Raw genomic sequence first — 18,092 nt, 5'->3', positions numbered from 1 at the left:
GCATATTGGGTACCTACTGACCCGGGGAGTTCATCTTTCAGTGTCCTATCTTTTTGCCTTTTCATACTGTCCATGGGGTTCTCAAGGCAAGAATGCTGAAGTGATTTGCCATTCCCTTCCCCAATGGACCACATTCTGTCAGACCTCTCCACCATGACCCGTCTGTCTTGGGTGGCTCTACATGGCATGGCTTAGTTTCATTGAGTTTGATTAGTTTTCTGTGATTGTGGTTTTTCATTCTGCTGGTTTTTCATTTTGGTGGAGAAGGATAAGAAGCTTCCTGATGGTAGTGACTGACCGAGGGGGAAACTGGGAGGTTGACCAAGGGTAGTGCCATATTTCTTTACCACCTCCCAAACTTAGTTATAAGGGTTGTGATATTGTTCAGTTGCTAAGTTGTGTCTGACTCTTTCTGACCCCATAGACTGTAGCACACCAGGCTCCCCTGTCCTTCACTATCTCCCAGAGTTTGCTCAAACTCATGTCCATTGAGTTGGTGATGCCATCCAACCATCTCATCCTCTGCCCCCATCTTCTCCGTTTGCTGTTAATCTTTCCCAGGATCAGAACACAGCCTTTTTGCAGCAAAGGGGGTTTTGTAATTCAATGAAGCTATGAGACATACTGTTCAGGGCCACTCAAAACGGCTGGGTCATAGTGAAGAATTCTGACAAAATATGGTCCACTGGAGGAGGAAATGGCAACTCACTCCAGTATTCTTGCCCCAAGAGTCCCATGAACAGTATGAAAAGGGCTGTGATATGTATAAATAGAAACTAAAACTTTCTGCATAGATATTGGGAAAATGTAAGAATAACAGTATTGTTATCAAAGAGGGGTGGGATGGGGGTTCAGGATGGGGAACACATGTACACCCATGGCGGAGTCAAGTCAATGTATGGCAAAACCAATACAGTGTTGTAAAGTAAAATAAATAAATAAATAAATTTAAAAAAACTCACATACCCTGTTTAAAAAAAAAGAGCTCAATGGTGGTGTTTTATAAACATTTTGAATTACTTAATATCTGAGGTGAACTCAATAAATGCTAACCAAACATGGGTTAATTAATTATGGGCTAAGTTATTCATGAATTAGAAACCTCTAGCCAAGTTTGTCATTTAGGTTAAGTAAAAACACTTATTCTTCCCAGGAAAGGTTGTAATCACCAAGATTATAATCCAAGAAAAGACAATCTCCTATGCAGTAAAGATTTTAAGCTAAGGATTTTTAATTTTGTTAGATTTAGTTTTTTGGAAAGAGAACAACAGAAAATTTTCTTTGGGAGCAATACTAAATTATCTTAAATAGTTATTTGACCTTACTACCAATAATAAGTTTCAGGGAGCATTCATTAAACTTAGAAGTGACAATATATGTTTTACTAACCTTATAAGCATCATAATTGGCCTTCCCAGGTGGCTCACTGGTAGAAAAGTCTGCTTGCAAAGCAGAAGACACATTTTGATGCTGGGATTGGGAAGATCCCCTGGAAAAGAAAATGACTACCCACTCCAGAATTCTTGCCTGGAGAATCCCATGGACAGGGGAGCCTGGCGGGCTGCAGTCCATGGGGTTGCAGAGAGTTGGGCATGACTTAGTGACTAAACAACAAGTATCATAATACTGTTATCAGAACTAGCCACGTTTTCTAGGCCACTGTTAGTTGTGAGACCTCCACTATTGGTTAACTAAGGCTTTGAGGAGCATAAAGGATTTTTGTTCCCCATTTTGCTTATTTTTTAAGAATATAAAGAGACGGATTTGAAACACTGTGATCTATGTTCTGTCAGGTTATAATCTTACATATATACAACTTGTTCAGTCTTAACAAATTTTTTAAAAAAGTTCTCATATCTTCACTAATTTATTCTAGGTCACTGGAATAAATTTCATCCCATCTTCCAAAGTCTTTCACCCTTTTAAACAGGTTTGGTGACATTTCAAGGTCAGTAACTATTGAGGATAAATTGAAAGAAAATCCAGTTAAGATGAGGCCTAAAGGATTAGGTTATTTAAACATAAGACATTTCTTGACAATGAGGGTTATTAGATATTAAAATAGAAATTACCCTCTTTGGTCTGTTGGCTATAAACATTTTAATATATTTGACAGGAAGTAAATGTAATAATTTCAGAAGTCTTGGGAACAGAAAAGATGACCTTAAAAACTCATTTTCTGAATATAGGTGTGACATGTATGATACTGGGCATGAAGTAATTAAATGGTATCTATTCCCAGGGTGGAAGCGATTGTGTAATGATGACAAATAGGAAGTGTGATGACATACTGAGTCTGTCCAGTGGAAGAGTTGTAGGTGACACTTCCTATCAGAGTGATTTTAACAGCCTAAATATCCCATCATTCTACCCAGAAAAGTGCAGTGCCTTTGAGAAATTAACTTCCCTGGTGGCTCAGATGGTGAGGAATCTGCCTGCAGTGTAGCAGACCAGGTTCAATCCCTGAATCTGGAAGATCCCCTGGAGAAGGAAATGGCAACCCACTCCAGTATTCTTGCCTGGAAAATCCCGTGAACAGATGAGCCTGGTGGGCTACAGTCCATGGGGTCACAAAAGCGTCCTACGTGACTGAGCGACTAACACTTTTTCACTTGAGAAAGTGAAGGCATGCAGGACTCAGGCTGGAAATACGGAGCTGAAGAACCCTATGCTCACACCTGGAGCCATTAGAAACACAAAGCTTTTGTGCTTATTTATTGATTTAGATTTATGCTTAAAAAATCCGTTTTGAGCAATTACCAGCCAAGGCTGAGGGTGACCCAGATTCCTGTAATTCTTATTCCTGGTGTCATGCATCAGAAGCACAGCAGAGTGGCCAAGATTTCGTATTGTGGAGTCAGCCTACATGTAAGTGAACCCACTGTACAAGCTTTGTGGTTTGTTATGTAAAACTACATATTACTGATTGTAGATAGTTTGCATTTCTGGGGATAAGCTCCATCTTTTTCAGTGGATCCTTTTATCATCTTCATGAAAGGCAGAGTAGATGCTTGGGGCAGGCAGTTCTCTCATAATAGCTGCTGTCCCTTCTGAATATTCCAGGTATCCATTCTGATTAACGAGTGCTGATGCATCAAAATTAAATAGCTTGAGTATAACTCCTGGGGCTGAAGATTATTGTGTAGGCATTTGGATTTGGTTCATAATGTCTATGATGAGATATTATCAGGAAAATGTACTTGGGGCCAGAAATTCCTGGTCCTGGCTTTATAAGTAGCTTTTCTTCTAATAAGAACTTGGTTCCTCATGACCATTATAATTATTTCCAGTTTATTTACTCTTATTGAGTTATATAAGGTGCACTCTATCCATATCTACAGCTATTTCTGGTAAAGATATTTAAGTATATTTCGCATGTATATATGTAAGTGCACAAATATTAGTTAAATAACTTGATGGATTTTTACATATAGAAATATTTCCACAGCACCACTACCCATAGAGCAAGATTCAGAACTTTTCCAATAGCGGTACTTAGATGTTTTACATCCCATTCCAAAAATAAGCCCTAATGTGACCCTTATCACTGTAGAATAGTTTGCCTGTTCTTGAACTTTGTATAAATGAAACCATATAGTTTATATCTTTTATGTCTAGCTTGTTTTTTCCCCAACACTATGTGTTTGACATTCATTTACATCATTGCATAGAACCAGGGTTCTTTCTTTGTCACTGGTGTATAACATACTGTTCACAATTTATTTACCCACTGTAGCATTGACTGATTGCATTGTGCCCAGTATGGAACCTTTATGTTGATATATGTTCTTGGGTAGACTTCAGCGCTTATTTCTGTAGTGTGACTTTATTGCCCTTAAGCAAGGCATGCCAGGGAAGTAGCTGTCTCAGTACAGACATCTGCCTAAAGGGAGATTAACTAGCATTAGAAAATCATCCATTTCAAGTCTCTTTGTGTAGGAATTCTATTTCCTCATTCATCTGATATGTTACTTTATCTCCGCAATAAAGCCTCCATCTTACCAAGAAAGCAAAACCAAGTTGTAGAGATGGCCCATGAGTTGGTCTCCAGTGAGACTTACTCAAGAGGACTATCAGTATTATGCCATTGACAGAGATTATGGAAAAAAAAACCCCAAAACACAAAGCTTCCAGCTCAGCCCGAATACTCTGCTCCAAAAAATGTAATACAAACAGTTCAGAATCTCTCTGACATAACTTGCAGCAAATTCCAGCCCTTCCCTGCAAAAAAAAAAAAAAACCTAAGCAGTGTGCAAATCTTTGTCATACAACAGCCCTGATCACTGAGAGAGACCCCAGCTCTGTTCTGGGTCTCAGGATCTGTATCTGCTGGCAGAGGAAGGAAACACAGTGTGAATTATGTCTCCATAAACTCAGGAATTGCACTGGGAGCATAATGAGGTAGAAACATTTGCTGTTGTTTTTTGGTCTCAGACTCAGAATTAATCTAGCTCAACATTTAGAAGACCCTGAAACCCGACTCTGTGTCACCACCTTTCTCGAGCTGCTCAGACTAGAAACCTAGAATTCATCCTTGATTTTCTTTCCTCAAGTCCATCTCCAATCCCCAAGTGTGGATTGCTCTTCCCTCAGATCTTCAGCTAATCTGTTCTTCCACAGATTTCCGTTTCTGTTCACATGTTAACTTCACAAAAACGTTTTCCTCGACAAACCTACTTAACCACCCCTATTTCTTTACCGTGTGTGTTTTCAGCGTTTATGGGAAATTGCTGTTTTCTTCCTTTCCTGTTTATGACTGATGTTCCTCATGAGAAGATAGGCTCCAGGAAGAGGGCCACTCTGTCTTATTTACTAAAACCTCTTAAGTCTGGTATATATTATGCATGCATGCTTAATTGTGTCTGACCCTTTGTAACCCCATGGACTGCAGCCCCCCAGCCTCCTCTGTCCATGGGATTTTTTTGGACAAAAATACTGTCCAAAGTGTCCTGAGTGGGTTGCATTTGCAGGCAGAGTCTTTTACCACTGAGCCACCTGGGAAGCCTTAGTATATATTATGCCTGGTAGTAATTCTCCAAGTTCCTCCATTTTGAGTGAAGAAAAGAATTAATCAGGATTCTGGGATCAAGAGTTGCTACAACTAGGCAATGGTGGCTTGTGGAATTCTTTGTTCAGAAGACTTATGCTGTTGTTCAATTTACAGCCTTAGACTTTCCTTCTGGAAATAGTCAAGGAGATCATTGCTCATATTTGCTTGACTGTGTTGCTTGGTTTTTATTTTCCACTTCCTTCCTGACATACAGACTATCTGGCTGGACTCTGCAGTGAGTTAGATGCTCCCGGATTGGGAGTCTTGGCTCCATTCTTCGAAGGCGTGGGATCCATCTCTCCTCTTAGGAGATGCTAGGGGTGGGAAGCCCTGCTCTTGTGCTGAAGGCGTCACCACGCTTTGTCTTTATTCATGCGCCCCCTTTTCACCCTTTGATGAAACAGTCCCCTCCTTGATGCAGTGGGATGCATCTCCAGACAGGGGACGGAAACTTCTGCGCATCCACAGCCCCTGACCCAGGTCTGGGATCCTGGTCGCTCACAAAGAGTCTCATGTTGGCTGCGCCCTGGCTCCAAGGCAGATGCTCCCAGTCTCTGTCCCGAGTCAGAGGGTGAATGAGAGCCTTCAGGGATGTGTGGCTTGTCAGGAGAAGCCTGAAGTTTGTACTTGTTATTTGACCACTCTGGATTTTACATTGTTTTTCTAAGGCTGAGATAGAATATACTGGGAGACTGAGAGAGCTGAGAGGAACTTGGAGAAACTCTAAAATCAAGATGAAAAAAGAATAAAAAGCAGAGAGAGAGGAGAGCTTTTCTTTTGGATTGGTGAAGAGAACCCAATCTGTCTATTTTAAGCGGAAGGGTATTTAACACAGTAAATTAAGTGTCAGTAAGAGCATAGATCAGGCTTTCCTAGTGGCTCAGTGATGAAGAACTTGCCTGTCAATGCAGAAGATGCAGGTTTGATCCCTGGATCAGGAAAATCCCCTGGAGAAGAAAATGGCAACCCACTCCAGTATTTTTCTCTGGAAAACTCCATGGACAGAGGAACCTGGTGGGCTGCAATCTGTGGGGTCACAAAGAGTCAGACACGACTATTCGACTAAACCACCACCTCCACCACAAGGGCATAGTTATGATGACAAAGAAAGTGGGAACAATTTTTTTTTTTAATTTAAAGTGGTGAGAAAAAACAGAGATGTACTGAACGTATGTTGGCAATATCTTTCTTTGGCCAAGAATGATTCTGAGACACAAAATGTGAATTCAGTGACATATGAACATATGACATATGAACAGTGAATAGGAAAATGATCGATAAAGGAAAACAACGACAAAAACAGATCACCTTGACCATGTATCATGCATAGAAACTCAACATGGAATGAGGTCATGCATATAAAGTTCTTAGAACAATTTCTGTATGTAGTGAGCAGTCACTAAGTACTAGCTTGGATAAACCAGAGACTGCCCATCATGTTGAAGGTGTGGAGTAACAAAATTTATGCTGCAAGCTGCAGGGGGCTCACTATTTTCAAAACTTATTCTGTTTTTCCACTGTCAAAGCCAGTGGCAAGGCAGCTGACCGTGGAGGTCACCAGAGTCCATATTTGGTGTGGTGATCTGAGTACATCTGAAAGGTGTTAAGGTTGGTGGTGCCTGCCTCAACAGATTCTCTTTATTTTTCCTCCATTAGATACCTTTTAAAAAATCACAAAAGTAACATATACACATGATATCACATCAAACAACAGAAAGGTATGAAGTTGAGAAATGCACCCAGCTTAATTTCCCTAACTCAGTTAACCAAGGTTAATGGCACCACATATGTCAATCAACACACTTTAAATTCAGATAATATGTGTTTATTTTGGGGAAAAGTTATGAAGTAGAAACTGAAGTAGAATAGCGTGCTTTCAAAAGAAGGTCATTGCAGAGGATTATTGGGGGAAATATAAAGACAGTAAGCTTAAATCCTTTATGGAGTTATGAACAAAAGAATTTGGGGCAACCAAGTTACCTTTTTGATATTTTGTTAGTTAATTCTAAAACTAAATTCTTATTGGTATTATTCTGGGGGGAAAAATGCTTATTAAGCAAGACTGTGATCTCCTTCAGGATTAGTATTATCATAAAACCCTGCAAAGAACCTCACACGTGGCGAACATTTGCTAAGTGTTAAAATAGAAAATAGAACATATAACTCTTTAAAAATGTGAGGCCTCTTTTTCATAATACCAACAGAGTTCTCATTTTACCCATTATAATAATCATTTTTCTCCACTACAATCATTCAAATAACACATAAAATGTTTATATTCAATTTATTAATTTGCTTCATTTAATTATGACTATCACACCATTTAGGAAAAAGCCTACATATTTAAGAGCTTAATATATTTTCTCTTTGTTTTATTTTGCGATGATTGAATAGTTTTTAAAATGTGTTTTGCTAACCTCCAATATTTCTTTTATGTAATAGTTTTCATTAGCTTATAGCTAGTTTTTTATTAGCTGGCTTCCTCCTCCTCGCTCTCTTTTCTTCCCTCCTAGGACAACTTTAGTCCTTGTGTTCATCAGAAAATCAAGGCCCTGTATGAGAGAGCTGGGGCATAGTTAGTGAGATGGGGTATCCACCCCACTCAATATGGAGCTTATGACTCACACAGTGACCAAATCCACAGCTCAACCAATTGGTTTTTACTGAGATTCTTGCATATTTATATTTTAGTTTGTGTAAGGAATAGGATCATTGAAGGACTGACGTTGAAGCTCAAACTTCAATACTTTGGCCACCTGATGCGAAGAGCTGGCTCATTGGAAAAGACCCTGATGCTGGGAAAGATTGAGGGCAGGAGGAGAAGGGGACGACAGAGGGTGAGATGGCTGGATGACATTATGGACTTGATGGACATAACTTTGATCAAGCTTCAGGAGTTGGTGATGGACAGGAAGACCTGGCATGCTGCAGTCCATGGGGTCGCAAAAAGAGTCAGACACGACTGAGCGCCTGAACTGAACTGAACTGAACTGAACTGAAGGAATAGGATTCTTGTGCATCATTAACTATGGAAAGTTTAAGGAAGAGAAACTGGGAAGTGAGAGTTAAAAGATATGTAAGATTGAGATCTCTGGATCTTACTTGTTCTGTTGCTTTCTAAAAGAGAGTTGGTCAGTGACGAGAAAGAGCTAAATTATCTTAATCTGAAAAACAGAGCTTTAGTTAACATTACTTTCTTGTCCTGGAAGAAAATAAAACCATATCTTTAAATACTGTCTTACATGAATGGGTTGAGAGGCTGTAATAAAGATTGGCATATTACTAACACTTCCTTTTTCTATTCATTAAAAAAGTAAAACTGATGGATTGTAGTTATTGTAAAATACTACTAAATATATCAATAATATTCATTTTTATTGGCTGCTCTCTAGTGAATGCTGCATGACATATAACATGCTTCTAGTTAGATTAATTTGTTTAGGGGGAAATGGACCTCATCAGCCAATTTTTCTAATGTTTCCATGACATTTCCTATTTCTCTTTTTTTTAAGTTTTATGAACTAGGAATTTATTGTCAATGCTTGGTAAATAGCACTATGAATTACTTGCAAGAGATGACAGTTAAGTAGTTTATATTATTAGTGATGCTAAAAGTAAATAGTGACTCTGCCTGAGTCAAGTCCTAACACTGGCAGTTATTTAATGTGTGACTTTAGCAAATTATTCGACTTTCCTTTCCTTTCTATAAAGTGTCTCTGTTTACACTAAATCAGCGATAAAAATAATAACTTTTTCTGAGGACTGAGTTAACTCCCATACAGCATTTATAACTCAACAGATGTAACGCAGGTTTTTGTTTTTCTGTTCAACAGCAGTGATACATACTTTGAGCCAGTCCTTTTCCTGAGCAGACACATTCAATCAAACCAGAAATTCCTCCCACCTTGCACCCAAGGGTGGAGTGTATATTCTGGGAACTCGGAGAATAACAGGGCTTTGGAGGGGGTGCTAGAACCACAGATCCGGCCCTGGGTCTTTTCTCACACCTTTGCCTGCAGAGAAGAGCTGTCGTCACCCTGCGGGGGCTTCCCTACTCAGCTCACTTCTCATCCTCGTCCGAAATGCCCGCTTCGCACCTGGCCCTGGTCACAGAGAAACTGCAGCGCTGTCTCAGCCCCATCAGCCCAGGCTCTCTGTGCCTTGGTTCCTGACCCTTCTAGCACCCTGGACTCTCCCCGGGGGGGGGGGGGACCCCAGGCTTCCTGCATTCTCTGGCTCCATAGAGCTATCTGATGGTTTGCATATGTAGATAAGATGAACTCTGGGACGAATTTAGAAGCACAGAAACGTATGTATCTATGAGATTTGTCAAATTATTATTCTTAGTATTTTGATCAAACTCTTCCAAGTTCCATTTTTCTTTTTCCCTTTGAAGGGAGAAAGAGGATTAGAGACAGTAGTTAGAATATGCAGACACATTACCAAGGATTCTGGGCTCTCACTCCCACCAAGCTCTGGCCAGGGGACTCCCCTGGATTCTTGATCAGTTGACATTCTGACCATTAAGCTAGAGAAGCCAGTATAAAAAGCGGTGACTCTAAGAAGGGAGTTTGTACAGTCACAGTTTGGTACAGTAACAGTTGAGACAGATGAAAGCGTATTTGCAGAGTGTGAGGAGGGACAGGTCAGTTCTGGTTAGTGACTCACAGAAAGGGGAGAGGATGGAGGAGGAGGTATTTGATTCAGGTCTGGGAAGATACGTGGGCTGTTAAGTCAAAATACATGTTGCAGAGAAAACCTGTTCTTGCCCTTTTGTTCCCAAAGCTTATGTTTTTTCATCCTCCACTTTAATGAATAGAAGAGTGTTTTGTGGAGAAAAGCATGTAGACTTTGGAGCTGTCGGGCTCAGCAGTGTCACTGGATGACCTGGGAGAATGGATGGCTGAATGTCTGTACAATGACCATGACCTCGTCCTTCGGGGCAGAGGGAATCAAGTGCTGAAACATACACGGCGCACCCAAGTTCCAGGCCAGCTCCTGTAACAACTCAATAAATACTGTTTCTTTCCTTACTTTTGACCCCAGAGGTTTAGTGTAAAATTTATTTAGTGTGTACTAGGAACTTGGGCAAAACTCCCTTTAGGAACTGTGTTCTGTAAATAAATATTTATAGTCATGGTCTACTTTGTCCTGGAAGGATCTGTAAAATGCAAGACTTTACTGCCATTGATACCTAACCCCAATTTTTATAATCATAAAATGGAGCAGAATAATGGGTGATATACAGAGCCTACAGTGAGATATTGACTTGATTTATATGTTTTTTTAGCTGCTAAATTCTACAGAGACTATTTTAAAAGGAAACACATCTGAAAAGCTAATATATAAGATTTTACAAGTGGTTGTATTTAGCAGAAAACCTGTTTTTCTGCCAGTTGATCTCTTGAGAATTAGGTCACCAGGTATACTCTCTTCCTCCTAATTGGACTTCGATAACATCTAATTGGACAACTCTGTTTCTTTCTTAGATCTTTTTGGTCTTATTATGTAGAAGTTTATTCCAACTCAAGAAGAATAAGGCAGCTACCCTAGAGTGCAGCTGAGAGGCCTCATAAGTTTGAGCAATGGGGAAGGGAACCAAGAACTAGCTTTCTCAGCCAAGTAGGCTAAACTTGAAGATATAGATTCACAAATGTCCAAATAAAATTTCTTTATTGACATAGAGGAGAATTTCCAGCCTTGGTACTGCTGGGTGTGGGTTTGGGGAGTGGAAAATTAAAAGAAAGAAAACCCAACTATAAATGGAGATGAAATCAAAATACTAGTCTGTAAAAAAATCTGGTTTTAATTTGCACTAAGGTAAAACACTTTATGAGCTTCCCTGGTAGTTCAGCTGGTAGAAAATCCACCTGCAATGCAGGAGACCCCCGTTCGATTCCTGGGTCAGGAAGATCCCTGCAGAAGGGCATGGCAACCCACTCCAGTACTCTTGCCTGGAGAATCCCCATGGACAGAGGAGCCTGGCGGGCTACAGTCCATGGGGTCACAAAGAGTCAGACACGACTGAGTGACTAAGCGCAGCACAAAACCCTTTATGCTTATTCTATGCAACCACACGCTTGAAGTGTTTGAAATCACAAAATGGCAAAATTTATAAGTGAAAATCATCTTGGATTAGTCCTAAATAGGGCTATTCTAATAGGACAAATAATCCACCTGAAAAATCTACTCATTATTCATGTCTGCACAGCACAGCTGAGTATCAGCAGAAATAGGTATGTCTCAGAAAGAAAACTATGAGTAGACTGACATTTGACTTAGCTGTTATCTTGAAGAATTCAAATCCATTCCCTTCTGCAGGATTCCTCTGGACAGCATCAGCCATCCAGCTCACTCTGTGCTATCTGACCTGGCTCCTGTCTCATGCAATTTTGTATGACTGAATTTTTTTTGTCATGTTTGGTATTTGGTGGAGGGTATAGGTGCGTCCTGGTGGTTTGTAAGTTATGAAACAATTTATGAGTACCACTGAGAGTCAGTCCATTCATTTTAGTGTGAATGTTTTTTCCACTGGTTTGCCTTTCATTTTGCCAACATCAGCTACTTCGATACCGTGGTAGTATTCACTGCTTGCTGGGAGCAGTAGACTAAGGCATCATTTCCTGTGATGTTGTAGATTCCATTTGGTGTCCTACTCTGTCTGCTTCCTCCTCATCTTTTTCCTTTTATATTTTATATTTTCTTTTATATTTTTCCTTTTATTTTCATATTTGGCCAGTAGTTTCTGGTACTTATAGAGTTTTAACAGAACTTTAGGTGTTTAATAGTGATTTTAAAGGCAGTACACCACTTTTGTGCTTACAATAAATTCATAAAAGAAATGTCACTATTAGAATTTTTCCTGAAAAAATTTTCAATTGTTAATAAATGGCATTTGGTAAGAAAAATATATAAACATTGAGACTTGCTCTTAATTGCCAGGAAACTATTTTATCTAGTAGGTGTGTGTTGAGGGCCTACTGGTGATGAGAAAATATGCCTTCTCCCCTCATCTTCCTCCCACCACACCTACTATAAATAGCTGGAGAATAACTCTTTAAGTATATACAGCAAATAAAACATGCTGCAAGTGTGGCCCCAGATGCTCTAAGAATCCAGAGTGGAAGGAAATTTCAGCTTGTGTGGGGTAATGATTGGGGAGTTAGCAGATGAATGGGTCTTGGAAGACTTGTGATGGGTAAAGATTGAGGATGAGCAATGTAAGTAGAAAGAATGACAGGACTAAGTCCGCAAAAGCAGCAAATATGGGATATCTTAGAAAATGATGCATTTTATCAAAGAAAAAATTATAAAGGGGAGTAAAGGGAGTAAGTTCCCAAGTTAAAATAAAACGGCATTGCAGATAGCCTGAAATAAAGTTCACATGGTGTATTTTGTTGTTTAAAATCTGTTCAGATTCAATGTGGCATGAACGTAAAGCACTAAAATAAAATTTCACAGCAATTCTCATATGAAATACACCCAAACTCCATTAGGCGTCAGTACTTAAAATGTGGTGGCCTGCACACTCTCCATAGACCTGTTGGAGTTTCCTGGGCTGGGAGACGTTCTGGAAGCCAGCGTGTGTCACCATGGTGCTGCTGTTAATCTCAGTGTCTTGGGAAAAGAACAGGAACGTGGGGGATCCAGGCCTTCATCTGGGTGGTTAGAAGGAAATGTCCCTTTTCAGAAGGAGCTAAGCATCCATCTCTAAGGCTTCTTATCACTCGCCCAGTTTGGTCATTGATTATAACTCCCGTTTTCTGGTCATGGGTTAATTGGCATATATACACTGTGCTGTGCTGTGGTGTCTGACTCTGTGACCCCATGGACTGTAACCTGCCAGGCTCCTCTGTCCATGAGGATTCTCCAGGCAAGAATACTGGAGTGAATTTCCATGCCCTCCTCCAGGGCATCTTCCCAGCCCAGGAGTGGAACCCAGGTCTCCTGTGTTGCACCACTATGTATAAAATGGATAACTAACAAGAACCTTGGAGTAGGAAATAGCAGCCCACTCCAATATTCTTGCCTGGAAAATTCCATGGACAGAGGAGTCGAGTCTGGTGGGCTACAGCCCATGGGGTTGCAAGGAGTTGAACATGACTGAGCACGCATCCAGTGAGAGCCTACTGTGTAGAACAGGGAGCTGTACGCAGTGTTCTGTGGTGACCTCAATGGGAAGGAAATCTAAAAAGAGACGATTCAGGTACATATACAGGTGACTCACTGCCCTGCAGTAGAAACTAACAGCATTGTAAAGCAGCTATACTCCAATTTAAAAAATAGAGATTAAAAAAAAAAAACATTAGATTTATTCATATAATGGCAAACTGTACCTAGGTTGAATTAGACTGGATTTATATGTCTCAAAACCTTCATAAATAAGATTTGAGTTCATAAAACAGAAACATAAAAATAATACATACACACAACTTTAATTTGAGGATTTCTGATAAGGAAGCCAGAAGAGCAAAAACTTTGGAGAAAAGACTTTTTTTTTTTTTCATTTATTTTTATTAGTTGGAGGCTAATTACTTTACATCATTGCAGTGGTTTTTGTCATACATTGAAATGAATCAGCCATGGATTTACATGTATTCCCCATCCCACTCCCCCCTCCCACCTCCCTCTCCACCCCATCCCTCTGGGTCTTCCCAGTGCACCAGGCCCAAGCACTTGTCTCATGCATCCAACCTGGGCTGGTGATCTGTTTCACCCTAGATAATATACATGTTTCGATGCTGTCCTCTTGAAACATCCTACCCTCGCCTTCTCCCAGAGTCCACAAGTCTGTTCTATACATCTGAGTCTCTTTTTCTGTTTTGCATATAGGGTTATTGTTACCATCTTTCTAAATTCCATATATATGTGTTAGTATACTGTAATGGTCTTTATCTTTCTGGCTTACTTCGCTCTGTATAATGGGCTCCAGTTTCATCCATCTCATTAGAACTGATTTAAATGAATTCTTTTTAATGGCTGAGTACTTTTAGATATCAGCATTATATCCCACTCATTATCTGTCATTATTGAATTTATTTTTATAGTATCATAAAATAATCTTTTTGTACATAGAATTCTCCAAGGCTCAGTCTGTAATCACCAAGATAGCTTGTGCCTTTATGAAATAGTAACTTCTTTTGCTCTGGGATGATGATAAAATTAGAAAGGTTTGCGGTAATAAAAAAAGAGGAAAGAACCATTACTGATGCAGCATCATTTAGGAAATGATATGTTTAATCAATTTTAGAAAAGCAAAGCTGTATTGAAAACAAAAAGTGCCTATCGGTTTACTTTTATGGGAAAAATGTAAATTTTCTGAGTAGTTGAGTCAAATCCCAAAATACCATACGACTTTGTAACACAAAAATGAAAAGCATCTATTGTATTCAAACCATGTGTTCAGGCTAAAAGGTAACGTTAACTGGATTTCCCAAATCCAGCCTGGAAACTTTGATATCCTTCTGGGCCATGTGGGGCTTAGAAGCCTCTGCCTATGGAGGATCAGACTGTCTTTTATCAGCCTGTCTGCCCCTGATCCAGTCGTGTTCCTATTAAGTTCTGCTGTAACCCCTCCTGGTACAGGGACAGAAGTTGGCCAATTTTTTCTTTCTCTTTTTTTTTATGGCAGTGTGACTCAATCTGCCTGAGCTTTCCAGGAATAAATAGATATTATGAACCAAGAAAAGAATAAGAACAGTGGTGAAGTTGAGCAAGCTATTAGAGAATATTTTCCCTATTGAACACCTGGGTCAATGTCATAGGATGTTGGAGGCCGAGCTTTGGGGTCCTCAGACATCCTGAAATATTATTCAGATAATATGAAAAAGATACAGACGAAAGCTCCTGAAACTCAGTGCCTGCAGATTTTCATCTCTTCCTGTTACAAAGCGAAAATGATCACTGTTCTCTTATCTGTGCGCCAGGCATGAACATTAATTGATGGCTGTTCTTCCTGAATTACATTTGGTCTGTTGGGGAAAACCCATATGTAATCAGTTTAGAAATACCGTGAGTTTAAATATAATGTCACAGATGGGCAGTGAAACTTTAATTCATGCTTTTATGATCTCCAACTTGGATTATAGTCATTCTCTGCCTCCAGGTCTCCTTCAGGTGTCCCACTGGACAAAGACAAGATAGCTTGTCCAAGTATGCGGCCCCAGAGATTTTAATCATGCAGAGTCTGGTCAATGTGTGTGTCTGCTTGGAGAGTTGGGTTCTGGCTGCCGGTTAGGGCTGAATACATGGTAAGAGGTCCTGGGGATGTGTTTTTGAAACACGGCGTGAATCCAAGTGAGTTTCAGGTTCCCTATTGTCCAAGCCCAATTTTGCTCAACTGTGAAAACATGGACTTTTCATTTCTTCAGAAGTGCTATTATAAATCATGATGCCCCATAGCTTTTTCAAGCAGTTGTGGAATATATTTTTCCCAGACAGATTCAGAATATCAGACCTGTCATCAAATTTAGGTCAAGGCTAAAGTGACTTGTTTAATTTGCTTTTTTTCTTTTTTTTCCCAACAGTATGGTATTCTTTCTGTGCCTTCTGTGTAGATTTGCCATAATTTTTAAAAATTCCTTTAAGACCTTAGCATTGTATTATTTACCACGGTTAAAATAAACACAGTTGAAATCTTGTTTAAAAGTATGCTCATGTATAACAAACTTATGGTTACCAGAGGGGAAGAGTTGGGGGAAGGGATGATTTGTGATGGACATGTACACACTGCTGCATTTTAAATGGATAACCAATAAGGACCTACTGTATAGTGCAGTGAACTCTGCTAAATGGCACATAACAACCTAAATGGGAAAAGACAGAATAGATGCGTGTATAAGTACAACTGAATCCCTTTGCTGTATTCCTGAAACTAACACAACATCATTAATCGACTATGCTCCAATTTAAAATAAATAAATTAATTAAAAAATAAAAATAAAAAAAATTAAAAGTTAAAAAACTAAGTACGTTCACGTATAGGCATGGTCTGCTGTGCACAGGGACACCATCGCCGTGACCCTTGCCACTTCCTTGTTGATGACAGAAAAATCAAACATTCTTTATTTTCCTATAATTCTACTGTATAGGATATTTTATAAACATATTTTATCATTTTCCCCAGGTATTATTTTTACCCTGATTTCCCAAGTCATCTTATTTGTGTCAAACTTAATTGAAAGTAAATCATTAAAATGCATTTCCTTTTTTTTTTTTTGCTATCTGAAAATGGAAATGGCCATAAGGGCTTTTATTTCTGAATGAAATTGCATAATTAGGTTTCTTTATCTACTGACATTTCCCCTTTTCTTTTAAACATATTTCTTCTGCTATCTAGACACACATTTGTCATATGTATTGAAGTCGGTTTAATTACTCTCCCTCTTAACCTATAGGTCATATTTTGATATGATAGCAGTTTTATGGGAATTGGGCTTCACTGATAGCTCACTTGTAAAGACTCCGCCTGCAATGCAGGAGACCCCAGTTCAATTTCTGGGTTGGAAAGATCCTCTGGAGAAGGGATAGGCTACCTACTCCAGTATTCTGGCCTGGAGAATTCCATGGACCATATGGTCCATGGGGTTGCAAGGAGTTGGATTCGACTGAGTGACTTTCACTTTCACCTTGTTTATGGGAATTAGGTGCCAGGAATACCTCCTTTAAGGAAGGGATATACTGTTAGTGACTAGCTACCTTGATTTGATTCTTCCTGAGCATGGCATATTCCTCAGTGCTATAATTACCGACAGAGGCATTGAGAAACACAAATGAGATTTGATAGTGAAAAATCTGATATTCACAGACAAACCATTTTTCCTTTTGAGCTTCTTTTCTCATCAAAGGGATAGTTATAGTTCACACCTCACACGCTTTTGTATGGAGTGAAAGAAATATGAAAGCACTTCAAACCGTATAAGACTATTTGCAAATATTAGTTATTTTCAATATTGCTCTAGTGGAGGAAAGCTTTTATGGACAAGAAGCGAGGTATTTAGCAGCTAAATTCAGTATTTAATTTTGAAGCACGGAATTTCTTCTATAAACAGCTAAACCTCTCCCTTCTGCTTTTTTGCTGTATATTGTCTATCTCTTTGGGTATTTTTTTTTTACTAGTATAAAACAATGCATATGTGTTATACATTTGTCTTTTAGTAAATCTATGTAATATTTTAGTAAAAATCAGATAAACAAAGGTCTTGAATATGTGCAAAAATATAGCAGTAAATATGGAAAGTGAAAATATACTCTAATAAGGCCCCTTTGAAATATTTCACTCTGTTTAACTTCACAATAATAAAAATAGTTGTCATGTTTTCAAACAGTCACAAAATATACTGATAATTATGTTGGCATTAACACACACTCCATTTCTCTATTTTTCTCCAGTGTTTCTTTAGTGTTAACTAAATGTTGGATTGTTCTTTTTCAGTTCATTAAAGAGCCATTTCTGAACTTATTTCTGAGTTTTTCCTGGTAAGGGGAACTTGAGGTTCAAATGCCAGTGTGTGCAAATAGTACCAAGTGGATTGGGATGGGGAATCTGATCTCGTTCTACTCTTGGTCCTCTCATCCCTCCTCTGCTTTGTGAAATTGCCCTCTTTCTCTGAGACAGGAAGAATTCATATCTGCAGCTTTTCTTAGGGAATCACAAATGAGCTCCTTTAATTCTGTGGACCAAGTCCCTTTGCAGTTACCATAGAGACCCAGATCCAAACAATAGGCCATCTTTTCAACTGTTTTAAGCTCATAGGCTTCTTGGCTTCCTGTTTCATTGTGTTTTCTCCCTGAACTAATCACTACTGAATTTTTTCCTCCTTCTTTTGTATTCCATTCTAGCCAAACTTACATATATTAATTCTTTTAAAAAGAAATATTTATAAGTGGGGAGAGTTGTCCCAGAGATGAACCAGTAATTTATGCATGTCCACGTAATGCTCACTCTCATGCATGCTTAGTCAGTCAGTCATGTCTGACTCTGTGACCCAAGGACTGTAGCCCACCAGGCTCCTCTGTCCGTGGGATTCTCCAGGCAAGAATA

The 18,092-nt window shown here is 39.2% G+C and overlaps 1 long non-coding RNA gene across 1 annotated transcript in view; it reads left to right on the top strand.

Moving 5' to 3' along the window:
- LOC139032614 (uncharacterized) overlaps window positions 1-18,092 on the top strand; it is a 611,315-nt gene that overhangs the window by 15,218 nt on the left and 578,005 nt on the right. The window lies entirely within an intron of this gene.

Source organism: Odocoileus virginianus, chromosome 32, assembly GCF_023699985.2.
Source record: "Odocoileus virginianus isolate 20LAN1187 ecotype Illinois chromosome 32, Ovbor_1.2, whole genome shotgun sequence".
NCBI classification, from domain to species: Eukaryota; Metazoa; Chordata; class Mammalia; order Artiodactyla; family Cervidae; genus Odocoileus; species Odocoileus virginianus.
The sequence above is the reverse complement of the archived record's forward strand: the minus strand, read 5'-3'. Positions and strand labels throughout refer to the sequence as shown.